Below are 17,416 nucleotides of genomic sequence, written 5' to 3'. Positions count from 1 at the left end.
CCTTTAGAAGGAGGGAGAGATTGTGCCTATATTGTGGCCAGGCAAGTAACTTCCTGAAGTCTTGTCCTACCCATCCGGGAAATGCTTGCCCCTGAGGTCCTGTAGAGGACAGACCTTAGGTGGCGGTGTTAAATCCCCAGTTATCCAGAAGGATAAGCCCCTGGTTCCGGTTATCCTTTCTTGGTCTGAGTCGTTCATCAAGATACAGGCTCTAATTGACTCTGGGGCTGCAGGCATGTTCATAGATGGTACCTTTGTCTCTAACCCCTTGATTTCGCTGCAGCTTTGTGCCACTCTACTTGCCGTTGAAGCTATTGATGGGAGACCTGCCATGTGACTCAATTCCAAGTCATTTCCCAGTGGTTATTGGTTATCCTTGGTTAGAGGCACAACCCCTCTTTTGATTGGTTTCATGCTGAAGTTCTTTCCTGGTCGCCAAAATGCATGAAGTGACAAAGGTCCTGTGCACTCTTCACTCTCCTCCCTGCCGGAGAAATACCGCAAATTTAGCATTGTCTTTGACAAAGGTCAAGCCGGTAGTTTGCCTCCACACCGGTCGTATGATTGGGCAATTAACCTTCAACCTGGTGCCATACCCTCTCGTGGCCGGGTTTAGCCTTTGTCTTGGAGGATAAAGCCATGGAGGAGTATGTTGCCATTGCACTTTTTTTGAGGATTCATCTGTAAATCCTTGTCTCCTTCCACTGCTGGTTTTTCAATGGACCCAGAGAAACTTTCGGCAGTTCTACGGTGGCCCCGACCTGTGGGTTTACGTCCAACAGAAGTTGCCCACATCCAAAGAACTGGCTTCCATTTTTGCTCGGGAGATCTTTCGCTTACATGGGCTACCCAAGGTTATCATCTCAGACAGGGGTAGCCAGTTTGTGTCCAGGTTTTGGCAAGCCTTTTGTGTACAGTTGGAATTCAGCTTTCATTCCAATGGGGCCACAGAATGAGCCAACCAGTCCTTGGTGCAGTTTTTACGTTGCTACATTTCTGTCTACCATAACAACTGGTCAGACCTCTTACCTCGGGCGGAGTTTGCTTACAATAGTGCCGTCAATACTGCTTCCCGATTGTTTCCGTGCATGTTTATTATGGTTTCCAACCATCCATGTTGCCTGACTCATTTGTTCCTCAGAGTATTCCTGCTTTGGAGGAGCATCTCTGTGGTCTTCATTCTACTTGGCTACAGGTCCAAGAGTCCTTGCGACATGCCAATGATGGTACAGACTCCATACTGACCACACACGCCTACCTGCACCTTCCTACCAAGTTGGGGACAGGGTCTGGCTGTCATCTCGCAACCTCTGACTCACTGAAACTGGCACCACGGTTTATTGGGCCTTTCCGTATTCTCGGTAGGATTAACCCAGCGGCTTAAGCTTTAGACCTTCCTTCTAATATGCATATTTCTAATGTATTTCATGTCTCCTTATTAAAACCTTTGGTATGCAACCGCTTCACTACCTCTGTACCACATCCTCACCCAGTTCAGGTTGAGAACCATGAGGAGTATGAAATACAATCTATCATTGATTCCCGTAGGTTTCATGGGCGCATACAGTACCTGGTTCATTGGAAAGGGTACGGTCCGGAGGAACGCTCTTGGGTCTCATTCTGGACGTACATGCTCCTTTCCTCCTCCCTGCTTTCCATAGACTTTTTTTTCTCCTCAAACCTGGTGGTCCTCCGAGAAGGGGTCGTTGAGGGGGTGATGTCATTGCTGGGCTCAGCCCTTTCTTCTCAGAGCTCTGTGCTCAGCTGTTGGTTAAATTGCCAGTACTCTTCATTTCACAGTGACTCACCTGGTCTTCATTTTCTGCTCGTCAGCTAGCCCTGCTGGCTATTTAAACTGCCTGGATCATATGTCCTGTGCCTTCGCCTGGTCAACATATCCAGATACCCTCTACTGTGTTTTCCTGTTAAAGACTTTGGCCTGGCTGACTTCCCTTCTGGTTCCTGATCCTGTTTACTGTCGCTACTACGCTGATCCCTGGATTCCTGTTTCACTGGCTTGTTCCGACTACGACTTGTTCTGGTGACTGAACCCTTGCTATGTTTTGACTACGTTTGCTCTGTTTGTACAATTTTACCATTTTATCAAAAAGTGTTTTTTTTTTATTTTTTGTTTTTACTGCACTTCTGTCTCAGTCTTATTCGTGGTTCCTGACAATCTTTAGCATGAACAACTTCTATCTGCCGGATGCTCTATGCCAAAAAATAGCCACCACATTCAAACAGCAAAAGGACTACAAGACAGACATATTAAGCAGAAATACTGTATCTACTCCCTGTCATTCATGTCGACATTTGTTTTCCAGACTCAACTCACAAAGCCACCTCTACACCCAAACCACCATTGTTTTTTTTTCCACCTAAACCTTCAGTATCTACAATACTCAGCCAGTCCAGGCTTGATATGGTCAGGATTCACCCAGATGCCTGGCTCGGCAGCTGGCTCAGTCTCTCAGCATGCCTCTGAGATCCTGAGACAGCCCCTCCTGCCACAGTCCAATGCTCTAGTGAATGCTGGAGGGGCAGAGCAGAGAGCCGGCGACTGACAGTCACTGCTCTCTGCTCAGAGCGGAGAGGGAGAACTAAGCGATCAGCTGTTTTTTTTTTTTTGGGGGGGGGGATAATTTTCTTTTAACTACAGATTCATTTGTCTTCAAACCTATGACTGAGTTATACTATAACCCCCAGCATTTTTCAAAGGTACAATATGTCAATTTTCTATGCTCTCCAGCCAGGCCACAAACCCATGGAAGACTATGTGGTTAATTTACTAAAGACAAAAAGGCTATTCACTTTTCAAGGGAAATTGCACTTTGAAAGTGAACTTGCCCCAAAGCTTTGCAAATGAGGTGAAGCTCTGCTGACTTCCATTATGCGATAATGTGTAAACAAAAGTGCACTTTTTTAATGTTATTTTTTTCCTTGTCCGTAATTGGGTATTGTTTTCAAATTGAAACTTTATTCCATTTGCTAGGCTCTGGGGAAAATTCTCTTGCACAATTCAACTTCCCTTGCAAAGTGAGCAGTCTATTTGCCTTTAGTAAATAAACCCCTGTGTGTTTGAGCCCAGTTGATGGAGGCCTGTTATTTCATACTGCCGTATGATATCAGTTTTGTTTCTTTCTCTCAGAGCTTTTAAAATAGAATCTGGTTAGAATGTGGGTACCTAGCATTGCTCTAACTATTTCTCTACAGATTCTGGGAAGAGCCATTAAAGTTCAACCCATTACTGACTCTAGAGTTTGTAGCTGTTTAACTGATTTACTTCTTGATATGGAATTTCCTTGCAATCCAAGAAAAAAAGACTCACTATAAATGTTCCTAATAGAACAAGCATCAAGTCAGGACCAGTTGCCCACAAGAGTAGCTCTCCCTCTACGATCATATCTTTTACACAGAGAATTACTGCCCTTAGATAATAATGCCTCACTTTTTTGTTTCCTGTAATCCAAGGCATGTTATGGCTATAAGGGTATAACCCTCAAATAGACTGGTCCTCTGAAAATGTGGACCTATAGCCATGTTGACAGCACAATCCTTCAAACTTCTACATCACTTCTATGCTTGAACTCTTAAACCATTTAATACTAACTCATCCCTCAAGCTTATCAAGAATTTCTGGATATCTGATAAAAAGAATGGAGATATTTGTCCACCTAACCAAACCCAAGATGGTCTCACTTTTACCGGCTTTACCAACTTTTGCCAGCTGAGAACCCTTTTGGGCAAATCTTTGGTCCAATCCGAACATTGGTTGAAGAAACATACTGCAAGAGCTGGGATTTTTTTTTGTCAAAGACTAATCTCCTCAACCCATGTGTGGATTACAGAGACTTTAATACAATTAATGCTAAGTACTGCTGTCCACTTTTGGGTATCACAGTTTTTCCAGATATTCTAAAGTTTTTACTAAGCTTGAATTTGGAGGTGAATTTATCAGAATTCATAAAGTAGAATAATGGAATACAGATTTTTGAACCTGCTTTGGAATCTCAAATAACTGGTTCTTTAGAAACTCTCTCAATCCTTGTATGATAATAATCTAGATGGTAATTTAATCTCCATCATCCCTGAAATGACACTGCATTCATGTATATAAGGTCGTCGGCATACTGAGACTGAATGACCTTTACATCAAGCTTGAAAGTGGAACTCCATTATCCATTCTACAAATGATTTTACCATGGACCACAAAGTTACTGCTACTCTTGATTGGCCAGGTCCTACTGAGAAAAAAAGTACAGATTATTGTTGGGTTTGCAAAATTCTACAAAAATATAATTTAAGGATTTCTTTAATGTGTTTCCTATCAAATACACTTACAAATAAACATACCCATTTCCAATGGCTTCTTGGGACTCAGTCTGCGTTTGATCCACTGAAAACTTTATTCACCTCTGCACTGTTTTTAGACATCCAAATCATGCCTTGCATTCTTGAAACTGAAGCTGTATAAAATGTATAAAATTTAGAAAATGCTGAAAAAATGCTGTAGGTATTATGCTATCACAGTTTTATGATCCAAGTCTTTGATGCATCCTGTTGCCTTCTTTCCTAGAAAACCCAGCCTTGCAGAGATAAATTATGTAAGGGATTGAGGACTACTGGGAATCAAGTAGGCAATAAGAAAATGGGGGTATCTCAAAGACTTCATCCATCCAACAGCAATCTACAGAGATCATAAGAGTATCTGGTAAGCATCTAAAGCCCAGACAAGGCAAATAAGCATTGTGTTTGACACTTACTAAAACTGGTGCAACTGTGTATAGTAGCCAATCAGCTTCTAGGTTTTATTGTCAAAGATTTATTGAACAGGCTAAAGTAAGAAGCTAATTGGTTACTATGCACAGCTGCACCAGATTCTGTGTGCACTAGGTTTAGTAAATCTCCCTGTTTTCCATTTAACCTACAGGTCTGGCCTTAAAGTGGTTGTAAGCCTCAGACATTAAAAATTAACAAAGCATATCCTTCTATAGTGTGTATTTGTCTCAAATAAAAACACTAATGCCACGTACACACGGTCGGAATTTCCAACAACAAATGTTCGATGTGAGCTTGTTGTCGGAAATTCCGACCGTGTGTAGGCTCCATCGGACATTTGCTGTCGGAATTTCCGACAACACAAATTTGAGAGCTGGATCTCAAATTTTCCGACAACAAAATCCGTTCTCGGAAATTCCGTTTGTGTGTACAAATTCCGACGCACAAAATTCTGCACATGCTCGGAATCAAGCAAAAGAGCCTCACTGGCTATTGAACTTTTGCTATTTTTCTCGGCTCGTTGTACGTCACCACATTCTTAACGTTTGGAATTTCCGACATTTGTGTGACCGTGTGTATGCAAGACAAGTTTGAACTAACATCCGTTGGAAATAAATCCACGGTTTTGTTGTCGGAATGTCCGATTGTGTGTACGCGGCATTAGTGTCATTTTCTTCTGCTTTGTTCCTCTGCTATCAGCATGAATCACCTCTGACAATTTTTTCGGACACCATAAGAAAAATGGTGATAGGAGGGACCTCCAGCAGATTGACGTCCTCAGCTCTGTTCCTGTGAGCTGTGTAAAGGGACGGCTGTCTCTTCCCTCCAATCAGGCTCCCAGACCTCTCCTCACTGAGCTCTGCAGAGTGTAACCTCATCTCATCGCTCCCTTTTTTCTGAACTCTCAGTACAAGCTTATAAATTCGGCACTTTGAACAGATGTAAAGACTGCAGATGGACATATACAACTGATGTAAGAAGATCTGTTTCGTCTCTATGTATAAACCTGAAGATAGTGCCTTCACTGGGTATATGTAAGGGTTTACAACCACTTTAAGCACTGAACCAGTTGTAATTTGCTGAAATCCCCAGCTAGCTCACCAAAAATGTTCTACAGCTTAATCTTTTATCCCAGATCAGGCAACTCTCAACTAGCAATACTTTACTCTTGCCACTTAGTAAAAACAAATCTTTTTGCACAGTGACAAGATTCTTACCTTTGCCTTAGGAGCTCCGATCCTCTGTCCTATAGATCTACCATGACTATACATTAAGGCCGGTGTGGGAGATTAGCTCATGGGGATCACCTTTTTCTGAAAAACAAGGTCAGCGTGCAGGCAATTTCTTCAAAATCTGGCAGGTTGCCAGGTTTATTTAGCAGAGGTTTGCAAAGTAATGAAAGCAAACAAAAAAGTAGTAAAACAAATCTTTGCCATCCGGCACTAAACTATACAGTAGTCTCCTCTCTATATGGTGTGGGGCTGGTCCCTGTTACCCACGAAACATGTGGTAAAGCAAACCTTCTTTTTTAAATCCAAACGGAGCGCTCTCTCTCTCTCCAGAACTAGGCCAGAACTATCCTGCGCTCTCTTCCTGCTCATTTAAAGTCCACCTAAGTGTGGACTCAAGTGGATCACAACATCCGGACCGGAAACAAGCCTGCCACAGAGGCTGGAAAAACCCGGGATTCTGCTTCAGTCTCTTACAACAACCTTGGCCTTGGGATAAGATCACCATGGAATTCATTGTTAAAGAGGAGCTCCAGGCTCCAGCAGAATAAATTTGAAGTCAGTAGCTACAAATAATAATCCGTAGAAGGACTTCTGCTCTAATAAATAAAAATTAATAGTCAGTGGAAATGGAATTGCTGCAGATACAAGTGAACACCACTCACTGCAAACAGACTGAAAGAATATATAAATAAATATCTGTGTGATCCTGCGCAAAACTCCAATAATTAAGACGATTGAAATAATGTGTAGTGTCAAACAATAATAAATACATTTACCAATATCTCAATGCAGTGGTAAATATAAATTACCAACTTTATGGTTAGGGAGCAAAAGCTCTAATCCACTCTGAGAATAAGACAGAGGAGATATACTGTATGTACTATTAGAAGAGATATACTGTATATACAATTAGAAGAGATATACTGTATATACTATTAGAGGGTGAATCTGGTAAATATCATCAGACTCAGAGATCAATTTTTTTCATTCTTTCATTCAGCGAATGTACAAAGATTTTTCGCCTGAATATTCTCGTCTGAAAATTGACCGTTTGGCCAGCATAAGGCTCGGTACACACCTATGCAGTTTGCTTTTGATCCGTTTCTGCAGTGCTTTTTGCTGTGCGTTTTGATTTTTGCACACATGACTTTGCTGTGATTTGCGTTTTTGCATTTTTTTTGGACAATTTGTTGTTGGGCAAATTTAAAAACATAAATTGCTGCAAAAACGCATTACGTGCTTTTTAACAGCGTCTCCATTTAAGTATATTGAACCAAAAAAGCAATGGTTTGTGTTAAGAAAAAAAAAAAAAAAAGTCCCTGACCCTTTCCAAATATGCAGCGTCTGAAAAAAGCATAGACGTGAACGTGTCCCATAGGAAACCATGTAAATGAACTGTAGTGTGTTTCTGCAAAAAACACCAAAAAACACATAGGTGTGAAGCAGGTCTAAGACGTTTAGTAACATGATGGGGTTAAAAAAAATAAAATTAGCCCTTTAGATAATCACTACTGTAAGGGGTTAATTTTTTTACTGTAGAACTGTGAAAGTTATATTTACAGTAACGATTATTTGCTCTTTTTGTGCTATAAAGGGCTCATTTCAGTTTTTTTAACCCCATTATGTTGCTGTCCGATTAATCGATTATGAAAATAGTAATCGATTAATTTCATAATCGATTAGTTGTCGATTAATCGATTAGTTGTTTCAGCACTACTACACATTATTTCAATCGTCTTAATTATTGGAGTTTTGCGCAGGATCCCACATATATTTATAAATATATTCTTTCAGTCAGTAGCTACAAATACTGTAGCTACTAACTTTTAATATTAGGACACTAATAAGAGGTCCCCATGAGACGGGACATATTTGGAAGAATATGTAAGACATGGTTCTCAGAAGCCTCAAATGGGAAGTCAACCCCCAGAAAGAGGACAGTGAATTAGAAGAGCGGCTTAAGTACTTTAAAGTGTTACTAAACCCCGTAATATAAAAATAGTTCAAAAGCCACCCCCACCCCCCCACAGCTTATAAATCTTTTTTACATTACAATATTGCCGCTATATACCTTTTTTGGATGATCTGTATACCACGATTACATCATAAACTGCAGTTTCTTCAGTGCTGAGAGTTCAGAAGGTGGAGATTTTCTCACTGCAGCCTGTATACACACCCACACCTGTGAAGCCGATATCATGTGACCTGGCTATCTCTGAGAACAAGTAAGAGCATGTAACTGTTCTGTCCAGCATAAAAGGCAAAACTGAGCATGTGCAGGTAGGCAATAGCCAATGTGTTAGCTGGCTTTCCCAAGCTAGACATTGCAGGGAAGGGAGGATCTATGCATACAGGATAAAACAGCCTTTTTACACAATGCAGAGGATTAACCCTTAAGTTCCACAGTGAGTATAACAAGCATGCTATGCTGTATACACAGACTGATTTTACTGGTGTGGGTTTAGTAACACTTTAATGAGGCAAGAGTAAATTTTCTCAGGTTTCTAATAATAAAAAAAGTCCTGAAAATTGACTATTAGATTCTGAGATTAATGTTATTAAAAACAAACTCATTCCTTTTAAAAATGAGCCAGAGCACATACAAAAATCAAACATTAAAAACCATACTTTTCAAGGAGGAATTAGAGCTAAAAACTAAGAAAAAAATGAAATACAGATGTCAAGGACTACAAAGACAATGTAGTTTTTAAATGGCAATGTATACCAGTAACTAATCAAGTACCGCAACCTGGTCAAGGGCGGCAAACTACAGCAGTCTTACCTGTGGTACCCCGGTTTCTGGTGATGGTAGAGTAATCAAAATCGTTCTTACTCTTATGGGTTCATATCACTCCTCCCCCAACCCCCAGAGGACATGGGTGGGTCAACAGTACCCCAATGCCAATCGGGGAAGGGGTGGCAGAGGGAGTTCACCTTATAAAGTTCTTTCAACACACTCCTGTAGGGGGCCTCCTCCACCATGGAGAAATAGAGGGCAACAATATACACACTATGGTGATGGGGATTCATGTGGCCCTCAGAATAACGGTGCCCCCCCCAATCACTATAGAGTAGATACTTACAATAGGTTTGCACCCCTTACAAATGGAGGCGTTGAACCCAGAGTCATTAGGGATCATCCAGTTCCACCTCACTCGTATGATCATTACCCAAGTGATAACCATAATCAACAGGTTTTTCAGTGGGGCACCAGGGGGGACAAAAAAGAAATGGAGATGCAAGAGAGGGACCAGAGGGGGGAGGCACCTTCACCCCAAAAAGTAGGGCCTAAGTGACAGTGGTATAATTAATCTTAGTACCAAGGAACTATCTAAAGAGGTCACAACCCTTAGTAAAGGACTTAAGATTTCACCCCCTCGTAATCTAAACAAGTTCCAGACTTTTTATAGATATACAGAAATATACTCAGGCTGAATATTAAAAGATATCTCATAAGTAATCCCACTAGGCAACTAGCGAGGGCCAGATCAGAATTTGTTCATTCTGGCCTGACTAATGCATCTCTCTTTAATCCCCCTGGAAACAGTGCCCCTAACAATGTTTTTTCGGGATTTGGATGTCAAAGACTTACAAAATCTGAGAGTACGACCTGTACAAACTCAACATGATGTCAGGATAGGATTAGATTGTGCAATAGGAAAGATATATAGTTGCCCGACCAGCGGATAAATGAGGGGCCATTGTAATTCTGGATAGAGAAGCATACTCACAGGAAATGGAGAGACCCTTATCAGATAGTGACACCTATACCCCTTTATCTATGGATCCCATGCTGAAATTTAAAAAAGAACTTAAAATACTTGTGGAGGAGGGATTTATAATGGGCATTTTAAACAAAAAACAGAAGGACCTTTTGGTACCTCTGGCTCCTAGATTGCCAACGATGTATTCGTTGCCAAAGATTCACAAAACTTTGGTAAACCCTCCAGGATGACCCATCATCAGTGGTATAGACTCTATTACATCCCAATGTACTAGCCATGGAAACAAATTATAAGGTATTAACTCGGTGGTACTTAATACCAACCAAAATTGCTAAATTTACCCCTGATTACTCAAATCACTGTTTTTCGCGGTTGTTTGGAAGAAGGTACATACAAGCACACTTGGTGGTCCTGTCCAATAATACAGACGTTTTGGAAAGAAATACTTACACACGCTTCCAAAATGTTCAATATTACCCTTCACCCTAACCTTGCAACGACACTACTCTGCCTCAAGCCAGAATGTCTAACTCATGCCCAATTTAAACTATTTGTATTTTTGCTCACAGCAGCAAAACAAACAGTGGCGAGAGCTTGGAAGACCCCCTCTTTGGAGTGGGCCGAGACCAAACAAAGAATGAATAATTTTATGGTACATGCTAAAATGGCTGCTATTGAACAAAACCAAATACCTACATTTCGTAAACTATGGCAGCCTTGGTTAGAACACTTCCTACCATTATCATTCAATGACAATGTTTTATGGCCATGGTAGATGATTTGAACTCATGCTGACTGTATAGGTCTGACTGTGACTTCTGGATCGACCCGGTGGACCCCTCCTTAATATGTCTTCTTCACTCTTCACTCTCTACCTCTCTACCTTATTCTTCCTTTCTCTACTCTGACTCTCTTTACACCTTATGATTTAGTTGTACCTTAGGTTACAAAGATATCATTAGTATTGAAATACAATTCATTAATCCAAGATCAGGAAATCTGTACTTAGTTTTTCATAATCTTTAATATTACACAATATTTGAATGTCTACATCACAAATTGTTATTTAATTACATTGATTTTTCATAAAGCTTTACCTCATGATTAATTCTATAATTGTAACCACATATAATTATTATATAAATACTCTAAATTGTACAATATACAGTATTAATTTTATTGTACTTAATCTTATTGAATTTAATAAAATATTTTTGACAAGACTCTATTACATCCCGAGTCAGCAAGTATATTGATTAAGTGTTCTTGCATAGCAAGACCACTTACTGTTATCTCACACATATATTATTATTATTATAGCCAAATTTACCACCCTAACTCCTCCCACAGTTTTTACACTACATAGACAAGTAATATACCGAAACATGTGGATTTTTCTCGATTGTTGTGCTATTACTTTGTGGAACGTTTCGCCAAATGGTTCACAAAATATCATCGTTTTTGCTGCGAAATTGGTCCCATAGGAATGAATGGGGAAATGTTCAAAACTAGAGTGGGAGGTGACAAAAGCTGAAAAATCAGGACATGATTTCTAAACTGCCACACTCCCTCATTTTCCTTGTCAAAAGAAGTTTATTGAGTATACAATGTTATAAAGATACATAAAGTAAGTTTACAAGGATCTATAAAGTAAGCTCATTGTTTTACAGTAGGGTTTATATAGGTAAATATCATGAAATTTCAAATATTAAACATTGGGTTCACGTAAACCTAAATTAAAGATATATATCATTTCCTTAGTTACTTTTGTAGGTATTTAAATGATTTATACCTACTATACATATTGTTTACAAGTAGAGTGTATATAGGTCAAATAAATTCTGATAATGAGCTTTAATCGTAAGGTGGAGAAAAGGAAAGAGAAAGAAGAAAAAGGGTTGAAAGGTAGAGGTATGGTCCACAAGGTTGTCCCGCTCGTCAGTTTATTATTCTTTTTAGTTCTCTTTGAAGCCTTAGAATGGGTGTCTCTGTAAGTCATTTAATCTGTTACCATGGCAACAGGACAGAGTCATTGAAGTTTGACAGGAACTGTTGTTTTATCCAAGGATGCCAAAGTTTTTCAAATTTTGCAATTTGATTTTGATCGATGGCTACCATCTTAGCATGGGACATTGTATTATTCATTCTGTGAATTGTTTCTGCTAGTACCAATGTAGGAGATTTCCATGCCTTGGCCACTGTTTGTTTTGCAGCCGTTATTAGTTGGATCATAAGTCTGAATTGAGAGAGTGTTAACCATTCTGGTTTTAGATTAAGTAAAGTTAAATATGGATCTGGTTGTATTTTTTTAAATATTTTAGATGCAATCACAAAGACTTCCTTCCAGAAGGTTTGGATTACTGGGCACGTCCACCATATGTGTAAATATGTGCCTATTTCTGGGCATCCTCGAAAACAAAGAGCTGAGGTATTAGGTGAATATTTTGCCACTCTAGCGGGTACAAGGTACCAGCGAGTTAGGACTTTATAATTTGTCTCCAGTGCTAAGATGTTGGGTGAAGATGACTTAGATGTGAGCCATATGTTAGACCAGTCCGTGTCTTCTAAAGTTCGTCCCAGGTCCTCCTCCCACCTCTGAACGTAAGAGGGTCTATTAAGATTTGCTACTCCATATAATTGATTATAAAGTGATGAAATTGTACCTTTAGCAAATGGATCTTTTGTACAGATTGATTCAAAAATGGATAATTGGGATAATGGTGTATCCCCCTTTAGGAATGGTGTATAGAAATTTTTGATTTGGAGATATCTAAATATCTCAGAGTTTGGTAGATCATATTTTTCTCTAAGCGATGGGAATGAAAGGAATGATTTAGATGCTATGAAGTCATTTAGTGTCTGAATGCCTGATGTTGTCCAAGCTTTAAAAGAATTTGGGTAGATCCATGCCGGATAAAAGGCCGGATTTCTGATAAAAGAAAGGAGAGGATTGTGTGGAGATTGTAACTGATATTTGGTTTTTAGTTTATCCCAGAGAGATAAGAAGTGTTTAGTTATGGGATTATGAATTTTAAAGCGGTCTTTAGGATCAAGCCATAATAAATTTGATATTAATAGAGGGTCATTTTCTGAAGCCTCTATAAATACCCATAATGGGATTTCCTGTTTTGCATGGTATTTGGACAGACTGGCCAAATGTGCTGCTCTGTAGTAGTTAGTAAAATTAGGGTATCCCAGGCCTCCTTTATTTTTGGGAAGATGTAGTGTGTGTATAGGTATACGTGGTTTAGAAGAGCCCCATATAAACGAAGTTGCTCTTTTTTGTACTATTCTCAAGAAATAGGAAGGAATTGGAATAGGGAGGACTCTGAATAGATAAAGCAATTTGGGTAGAATAGTCATTTTGATTGCATTAATCTTCCCTATCCAGGATAAAGGAAGTTGCGACCATTGTTTTATTAGATTTGTGATCTGTCTTAATACAGGAGGATAATTGGTTGAGAATAAGTCAGAATGAGATGCTGTTAAATGAATTCCAAGATATGGGATTGATTTTTCTGCCCATGTGAATGGGAGTGCAGACCTAGCCGGGATCAATTCCATGTTTGTGAGTGAAATATTAAGCACTAGGCATTTCTTAGGATTAATCATAAGGCCGGATAGGGCTGCAAATCCATCAAGAGCTGGTATTAAGTTAGGACCAGAGACCTGTGGTGATGATAGAAAAAGTAATATATCGTCTGCAAATATACATAATTTGTGTGTAATACCTCCTACTTCAATGCCAGTTATAGTTTGGTTTGTTCTGATGTATTGGGCCATGGGTTCGAGTATAAGGGCAAATAATAAGGGAGATAATGGGCAACCTTGTCGGGTACCTCTTTCGATATTAAAGGCTTCAGATTTGTATCCAGCATATTTTTTTATAGGCTTTGGGTTTATTATATAATGCTTTGATCCATGTTAAAAAGTGGGGTCCAAAACCCCATTTTTGTAATGAATATTGCATATATTGCCAGCATACTGTGTCAAATGCCCTCTTAATATCGAGAGATAGAAAACATAAAGGGATTTTCCGTTTTTTAGCAATATGTGCCAATAACACTGCCCTGCGTATATTATCGCCTGCCTGTCTATTTGGCATGAAGCCTACTTGATCTATATGTATTAATTTTCCTATAATGCTATTGAGGCGTTTTGCTATTATTTTTGCTAATAATTTAATATCGAGGTTTAACAGAGAGATAGGCTGATAATTCACACAGGAAGTATCATCAGAAAGGGGTTTTGGGATCATACAAACAATTGCCATTAGTGTTTCTTGCCGAAAAGAATGTCCATCTAGAAGTTTGTTAAAAGTTTCAGTGAGAATGGGAGAGAGTATTTCTGAGAATGTTTTATAGTATAAAGCCGAGTAGCCATCTGGGCCTGGTCTTTTGTTAAGTTTTAGGTCTTTTATGCCGTTAGCAACTTCATCTATAGTTATAGGCTCATCCAAACTGCTTTTTTGATTCTGAGATAACTCAGGTAAGGTTGTTTTTGAGAAGAAGGATTCAGCCTCTGTAGAATTAAATTTATTGTTTGTCTTGTATAAAGTTGTGAGATGTGAGTGAAATTTATGGACTATTTTAACTGGATTACAAGTGTAAACATTTTTTGATAATTTCAAACGTATTGGTTTGAAAGATTTGTTAGTTGAATTTAATGCCCGAGCCAAATATGTACCTGGTTTGTTTGTATTCATGTAGAAATTGTGTTTGGAGCGTTTGAGGGATTTATCAACTGACTCAGTGAGAAATAGATCGTATTCCAATCTAGATTTTTCCAGATGAGATTTTGTACTCTGAGATGGATTATCTTGAAATGATATGTAGGCTGCATTAAAATTGAGTTCTAGTTTTTTTGCTAGATTTTTGCGTTCCCGTTTAAATAGTGCCATTTGTCTTTGTATTGTACCACGCAAGACAGGCTTATGAGCTTCCCACAGTGTTATTGGGGAGATGTCTGTTGTATTATTAATTGATATGTATTCCTTTAAAGCTTGTTCAATGGCCATCTGATGTAGTGGGTGTTTGAGCATTATGTCCGGTAAGTACCACGTGGGGTCATGCGCTTTTGGTATGGCTGAGGCTATAGTAGTGTATACTGCATTATGGTCAGACCACGGAATCGGAATTATATCTGATGCAATAATTTCTGGTATCAGTCCTATTGTTAGAAAAATATGATCTATTCTGGTGAAGGTTTGATGAGGGTGCGAGAAATAAGTGAATTTCTTTTTCATTGGGTTACTTTCTCTTCACGAATCTACCAGATTGTATTTGGAAAGAAGTTGAGAAAAAGGTAATCTAGAGGTTACTTTGGATGGTGTAAAAGGTGATTTATCTAGAAATGGGAGGAGGACCTGGTTCGAATCCCCACACATTATCACTGTTCCTATTTTGTGTGTATTAATCACTTGTAATATATGTGAGAGGAATGGTGTAGGTTGTTTGCTAGGAGCGTAGTAGGAAATCACCGTGATTGCTATATCCATTATATAACCCATGAGTATCAGGTATCTACCTTCTGGGTCTTTAATTTCTGATGATAAGGTGAATGGTGTGGATCGGTGAAATGCAATTAGAGTTCCCCTTTGCTTGGTACAGGCAGAAGCCGTGTAAATTTGTTGATAAAAAGGAGAAATATATTTTGGAGTAGAATCTTTGGTGAAGTGTGTTTCTTGGAGGCATACTATGTGAGCCTTCTTGTTATGGAAAGTACGGAAGGCTTTGGTCCTTTTTTGAGGGACATTTATTCCCTGAACATTCAGGGAAAGTATATTCAGTGGTGCCATGGCAACAGATCAAATAGTTTTGACTTACTTTTTGTTATGCAGAGCTGACGCGCAGATCAACCTGTGTGGACTGAAGAGATGAATAGATAGAAAAGAAACCAGTGAATTCTGGAGTAAAGAGTAAACAAAAAACATATGAGATTAGATGATACATTGTATAAATTATTTTTTGCAAGTAATCACAATTTACCCGTGAAAGAGAATAAATATCTCTCTCAGGGGAATAAGTGCCTTCGTCACACTCCCACATAATATGGTTGGGAGAATGAGGAGGGCTAATGGGGTACACGGATCTCCCGCTTACAGGAGAGAAGTGCTATGTCAAAAGACATCAAAATGATGTTTCATTAATTGGAGTGCAGAATATAGTTTTTGTTGAAATTATTTATTCCAGGGTGGTTGTATATGGTTAGTCTTGCCCTAGGCTAAATAATTCAGTTAGAAAGGTACTGTTAATAACTTTGGTATTGATGAAGATAGTTTGAATTATTTTGGGATTTTAACCCTTTTAGAGTAAACAATTACATATTTTATTCATATGTAACTGTTTAGATATGTTAACTCATAAAATTGAGGTTGTACTGCTTCAGATTAGAATAGACAAAAACATAATTCTAGGAACTAGTTAGGTAATAATATATTTGTTTTAAGAAAAGAAAGAAAAAGCTTCCATTACTTCTGGATTATTGAACATATTTGTCCTAAAAAGTAATAAATCTATTGTTATTACCTGATAATATATAACTGAACAAGAATTTCCTTATTTCACTTATATATTCTAAGGCTATATGAATCAGAAGTAATAAGAAGTATAACTGGAATAACTGGAATGTAACATGATCCCACACAGTGTGTGACTATCAGAATGCAGTTACATTCAGTTATAAATACAGGTTTTTTATAGAGAACCATCTCTTAGTATAATAAATGAAGAGATATCAGGAATTAGGATGTCAGTCCATTGAATCTTCTTGGTCCATGGATGATGTGGCATAACGGCCTCTTTTGTGAGAATGATGATTCCCATTTTGTTCTGAAATTTTCTGAGTGCTGCCTGAAGGTGAAAATGATGCCATTCTTCTGCGTGTGGGAGAGTTGCTGCTTGTGGGTTCTGTCAGATTTAATTTTAAAAGGGTTTGTTGTAGTTCATCTGCTGATCTGCTTCTGTAAATTGTACCTTGGTAGTTAAATCTGACTGAAAAGGGGAAGCCCCATTGATACATAATGTTGTGGCGTTGCAGTTCCATTAGTTGGGGTTTCATGGATTGTCTATTAGTAATAGTAAGTTGGGATAGGTCAGCAAAAATTTGATAATTGTGTCCTTGAAAATTAAAGTGGGGTTCCACCCAAAAAACAAAAATACCTGGAAAAAATATAAAAAAAAAACCAAAAAAACATTTGGATATTTTTTTTTTTTCACTTACCTCTAAATGCCTGTTGCTAGGTGGTCCCTCGTAGTCTGCCTGTTCCTTTGCCTGGGCTGGTGACATCACTTCCCCCCAGGCACAGGAAGGGCTCCGCTCTGCTCCCTCCCTCCTGTCAATCATCTGGGACCCATTACAGGTCCCAGGTGATTGAGCGGCCAATCACGGCGCGCGGCGCCGCTCGCGCATGCGCAGTGGGTGCCAGGCTGTGAAGCCACAGCCCGGCGCCCACAGTTGAAATGCCGGCGCCGACGAGCGGAGGGGGGGGGACGAGCAGGGCCTCGATCCCCCGCATCGCTGGACCCAGGGACAGGTGAGTGTCCAATTAAAAAAAAAAATTAAAAGTCAGCAGCTACAAATACTGCAGCTGCTGACTTTTAATTTTTTTTTTTTTTTTTGACGGCCCCCTGGGTGGAACTCCTCTTTAAGTTCCTTTTTTTCTCTTGCAGCAATTAGTAT

The 17,416-nt window shown here is 39.2% G+C and overlaps 1 protein-coding gene and 1 long non-coding RNA gene across 4 annotated transcripts in view; both read right to left on the bottom strand.

Annotated features, from left to right (window-relative positions):
• Positions 1–17,416, bottom strand: part of RBFOX2 (RNA binding fox-1 homolog 2) — a 623,882-nt gene that overhangs the window by 588,907 nt on the left and 17,559 nt on the right. The gene's annotated exons all lie outside the window — the stretch shown is intronic.
• On the bottom strand, positions 1,403–8,358 carry LOC141102481 (uncharacterized). Of its 2 annotated transcripts, XR_012235122.1 has the most exons (4): positions 8,083–8,358; positions 5,997–6,092; positions 4,354–4,466; positions 1,403–4,244 (listed from the first exon to the last, which is right to left on the bottom strand). It is a non-coding gene; the product is annotated as an uncharacterized lncRNA (long non-coding RNA). The 2 variants fall into 2 exon arrangements; XR_012235121.1 differs by lacking the exon at positions 5,997–6,092 and having other exon boundaries at positions 8,083–8,325.

Source organism: Aquarana catesbeiana, linkage group LG07 (genome assembly GCF_042186555.1).
Source record: "Aquarana catesbeiana isolate 2022-GZ linkage group LG07, ASM4218655v1, whole genome shotgun sequence".
Lineage (NCBI taxonomy): Eukaryota > Metazoa > Chordata > Amphibia > Anura > Ranidae > Aquarana > Aquarana catesbeiana.
Note: the sequence above shows the minus strand (reverse complement) of the source record. Positions and strands in the feature narration are given on the sequence as shown.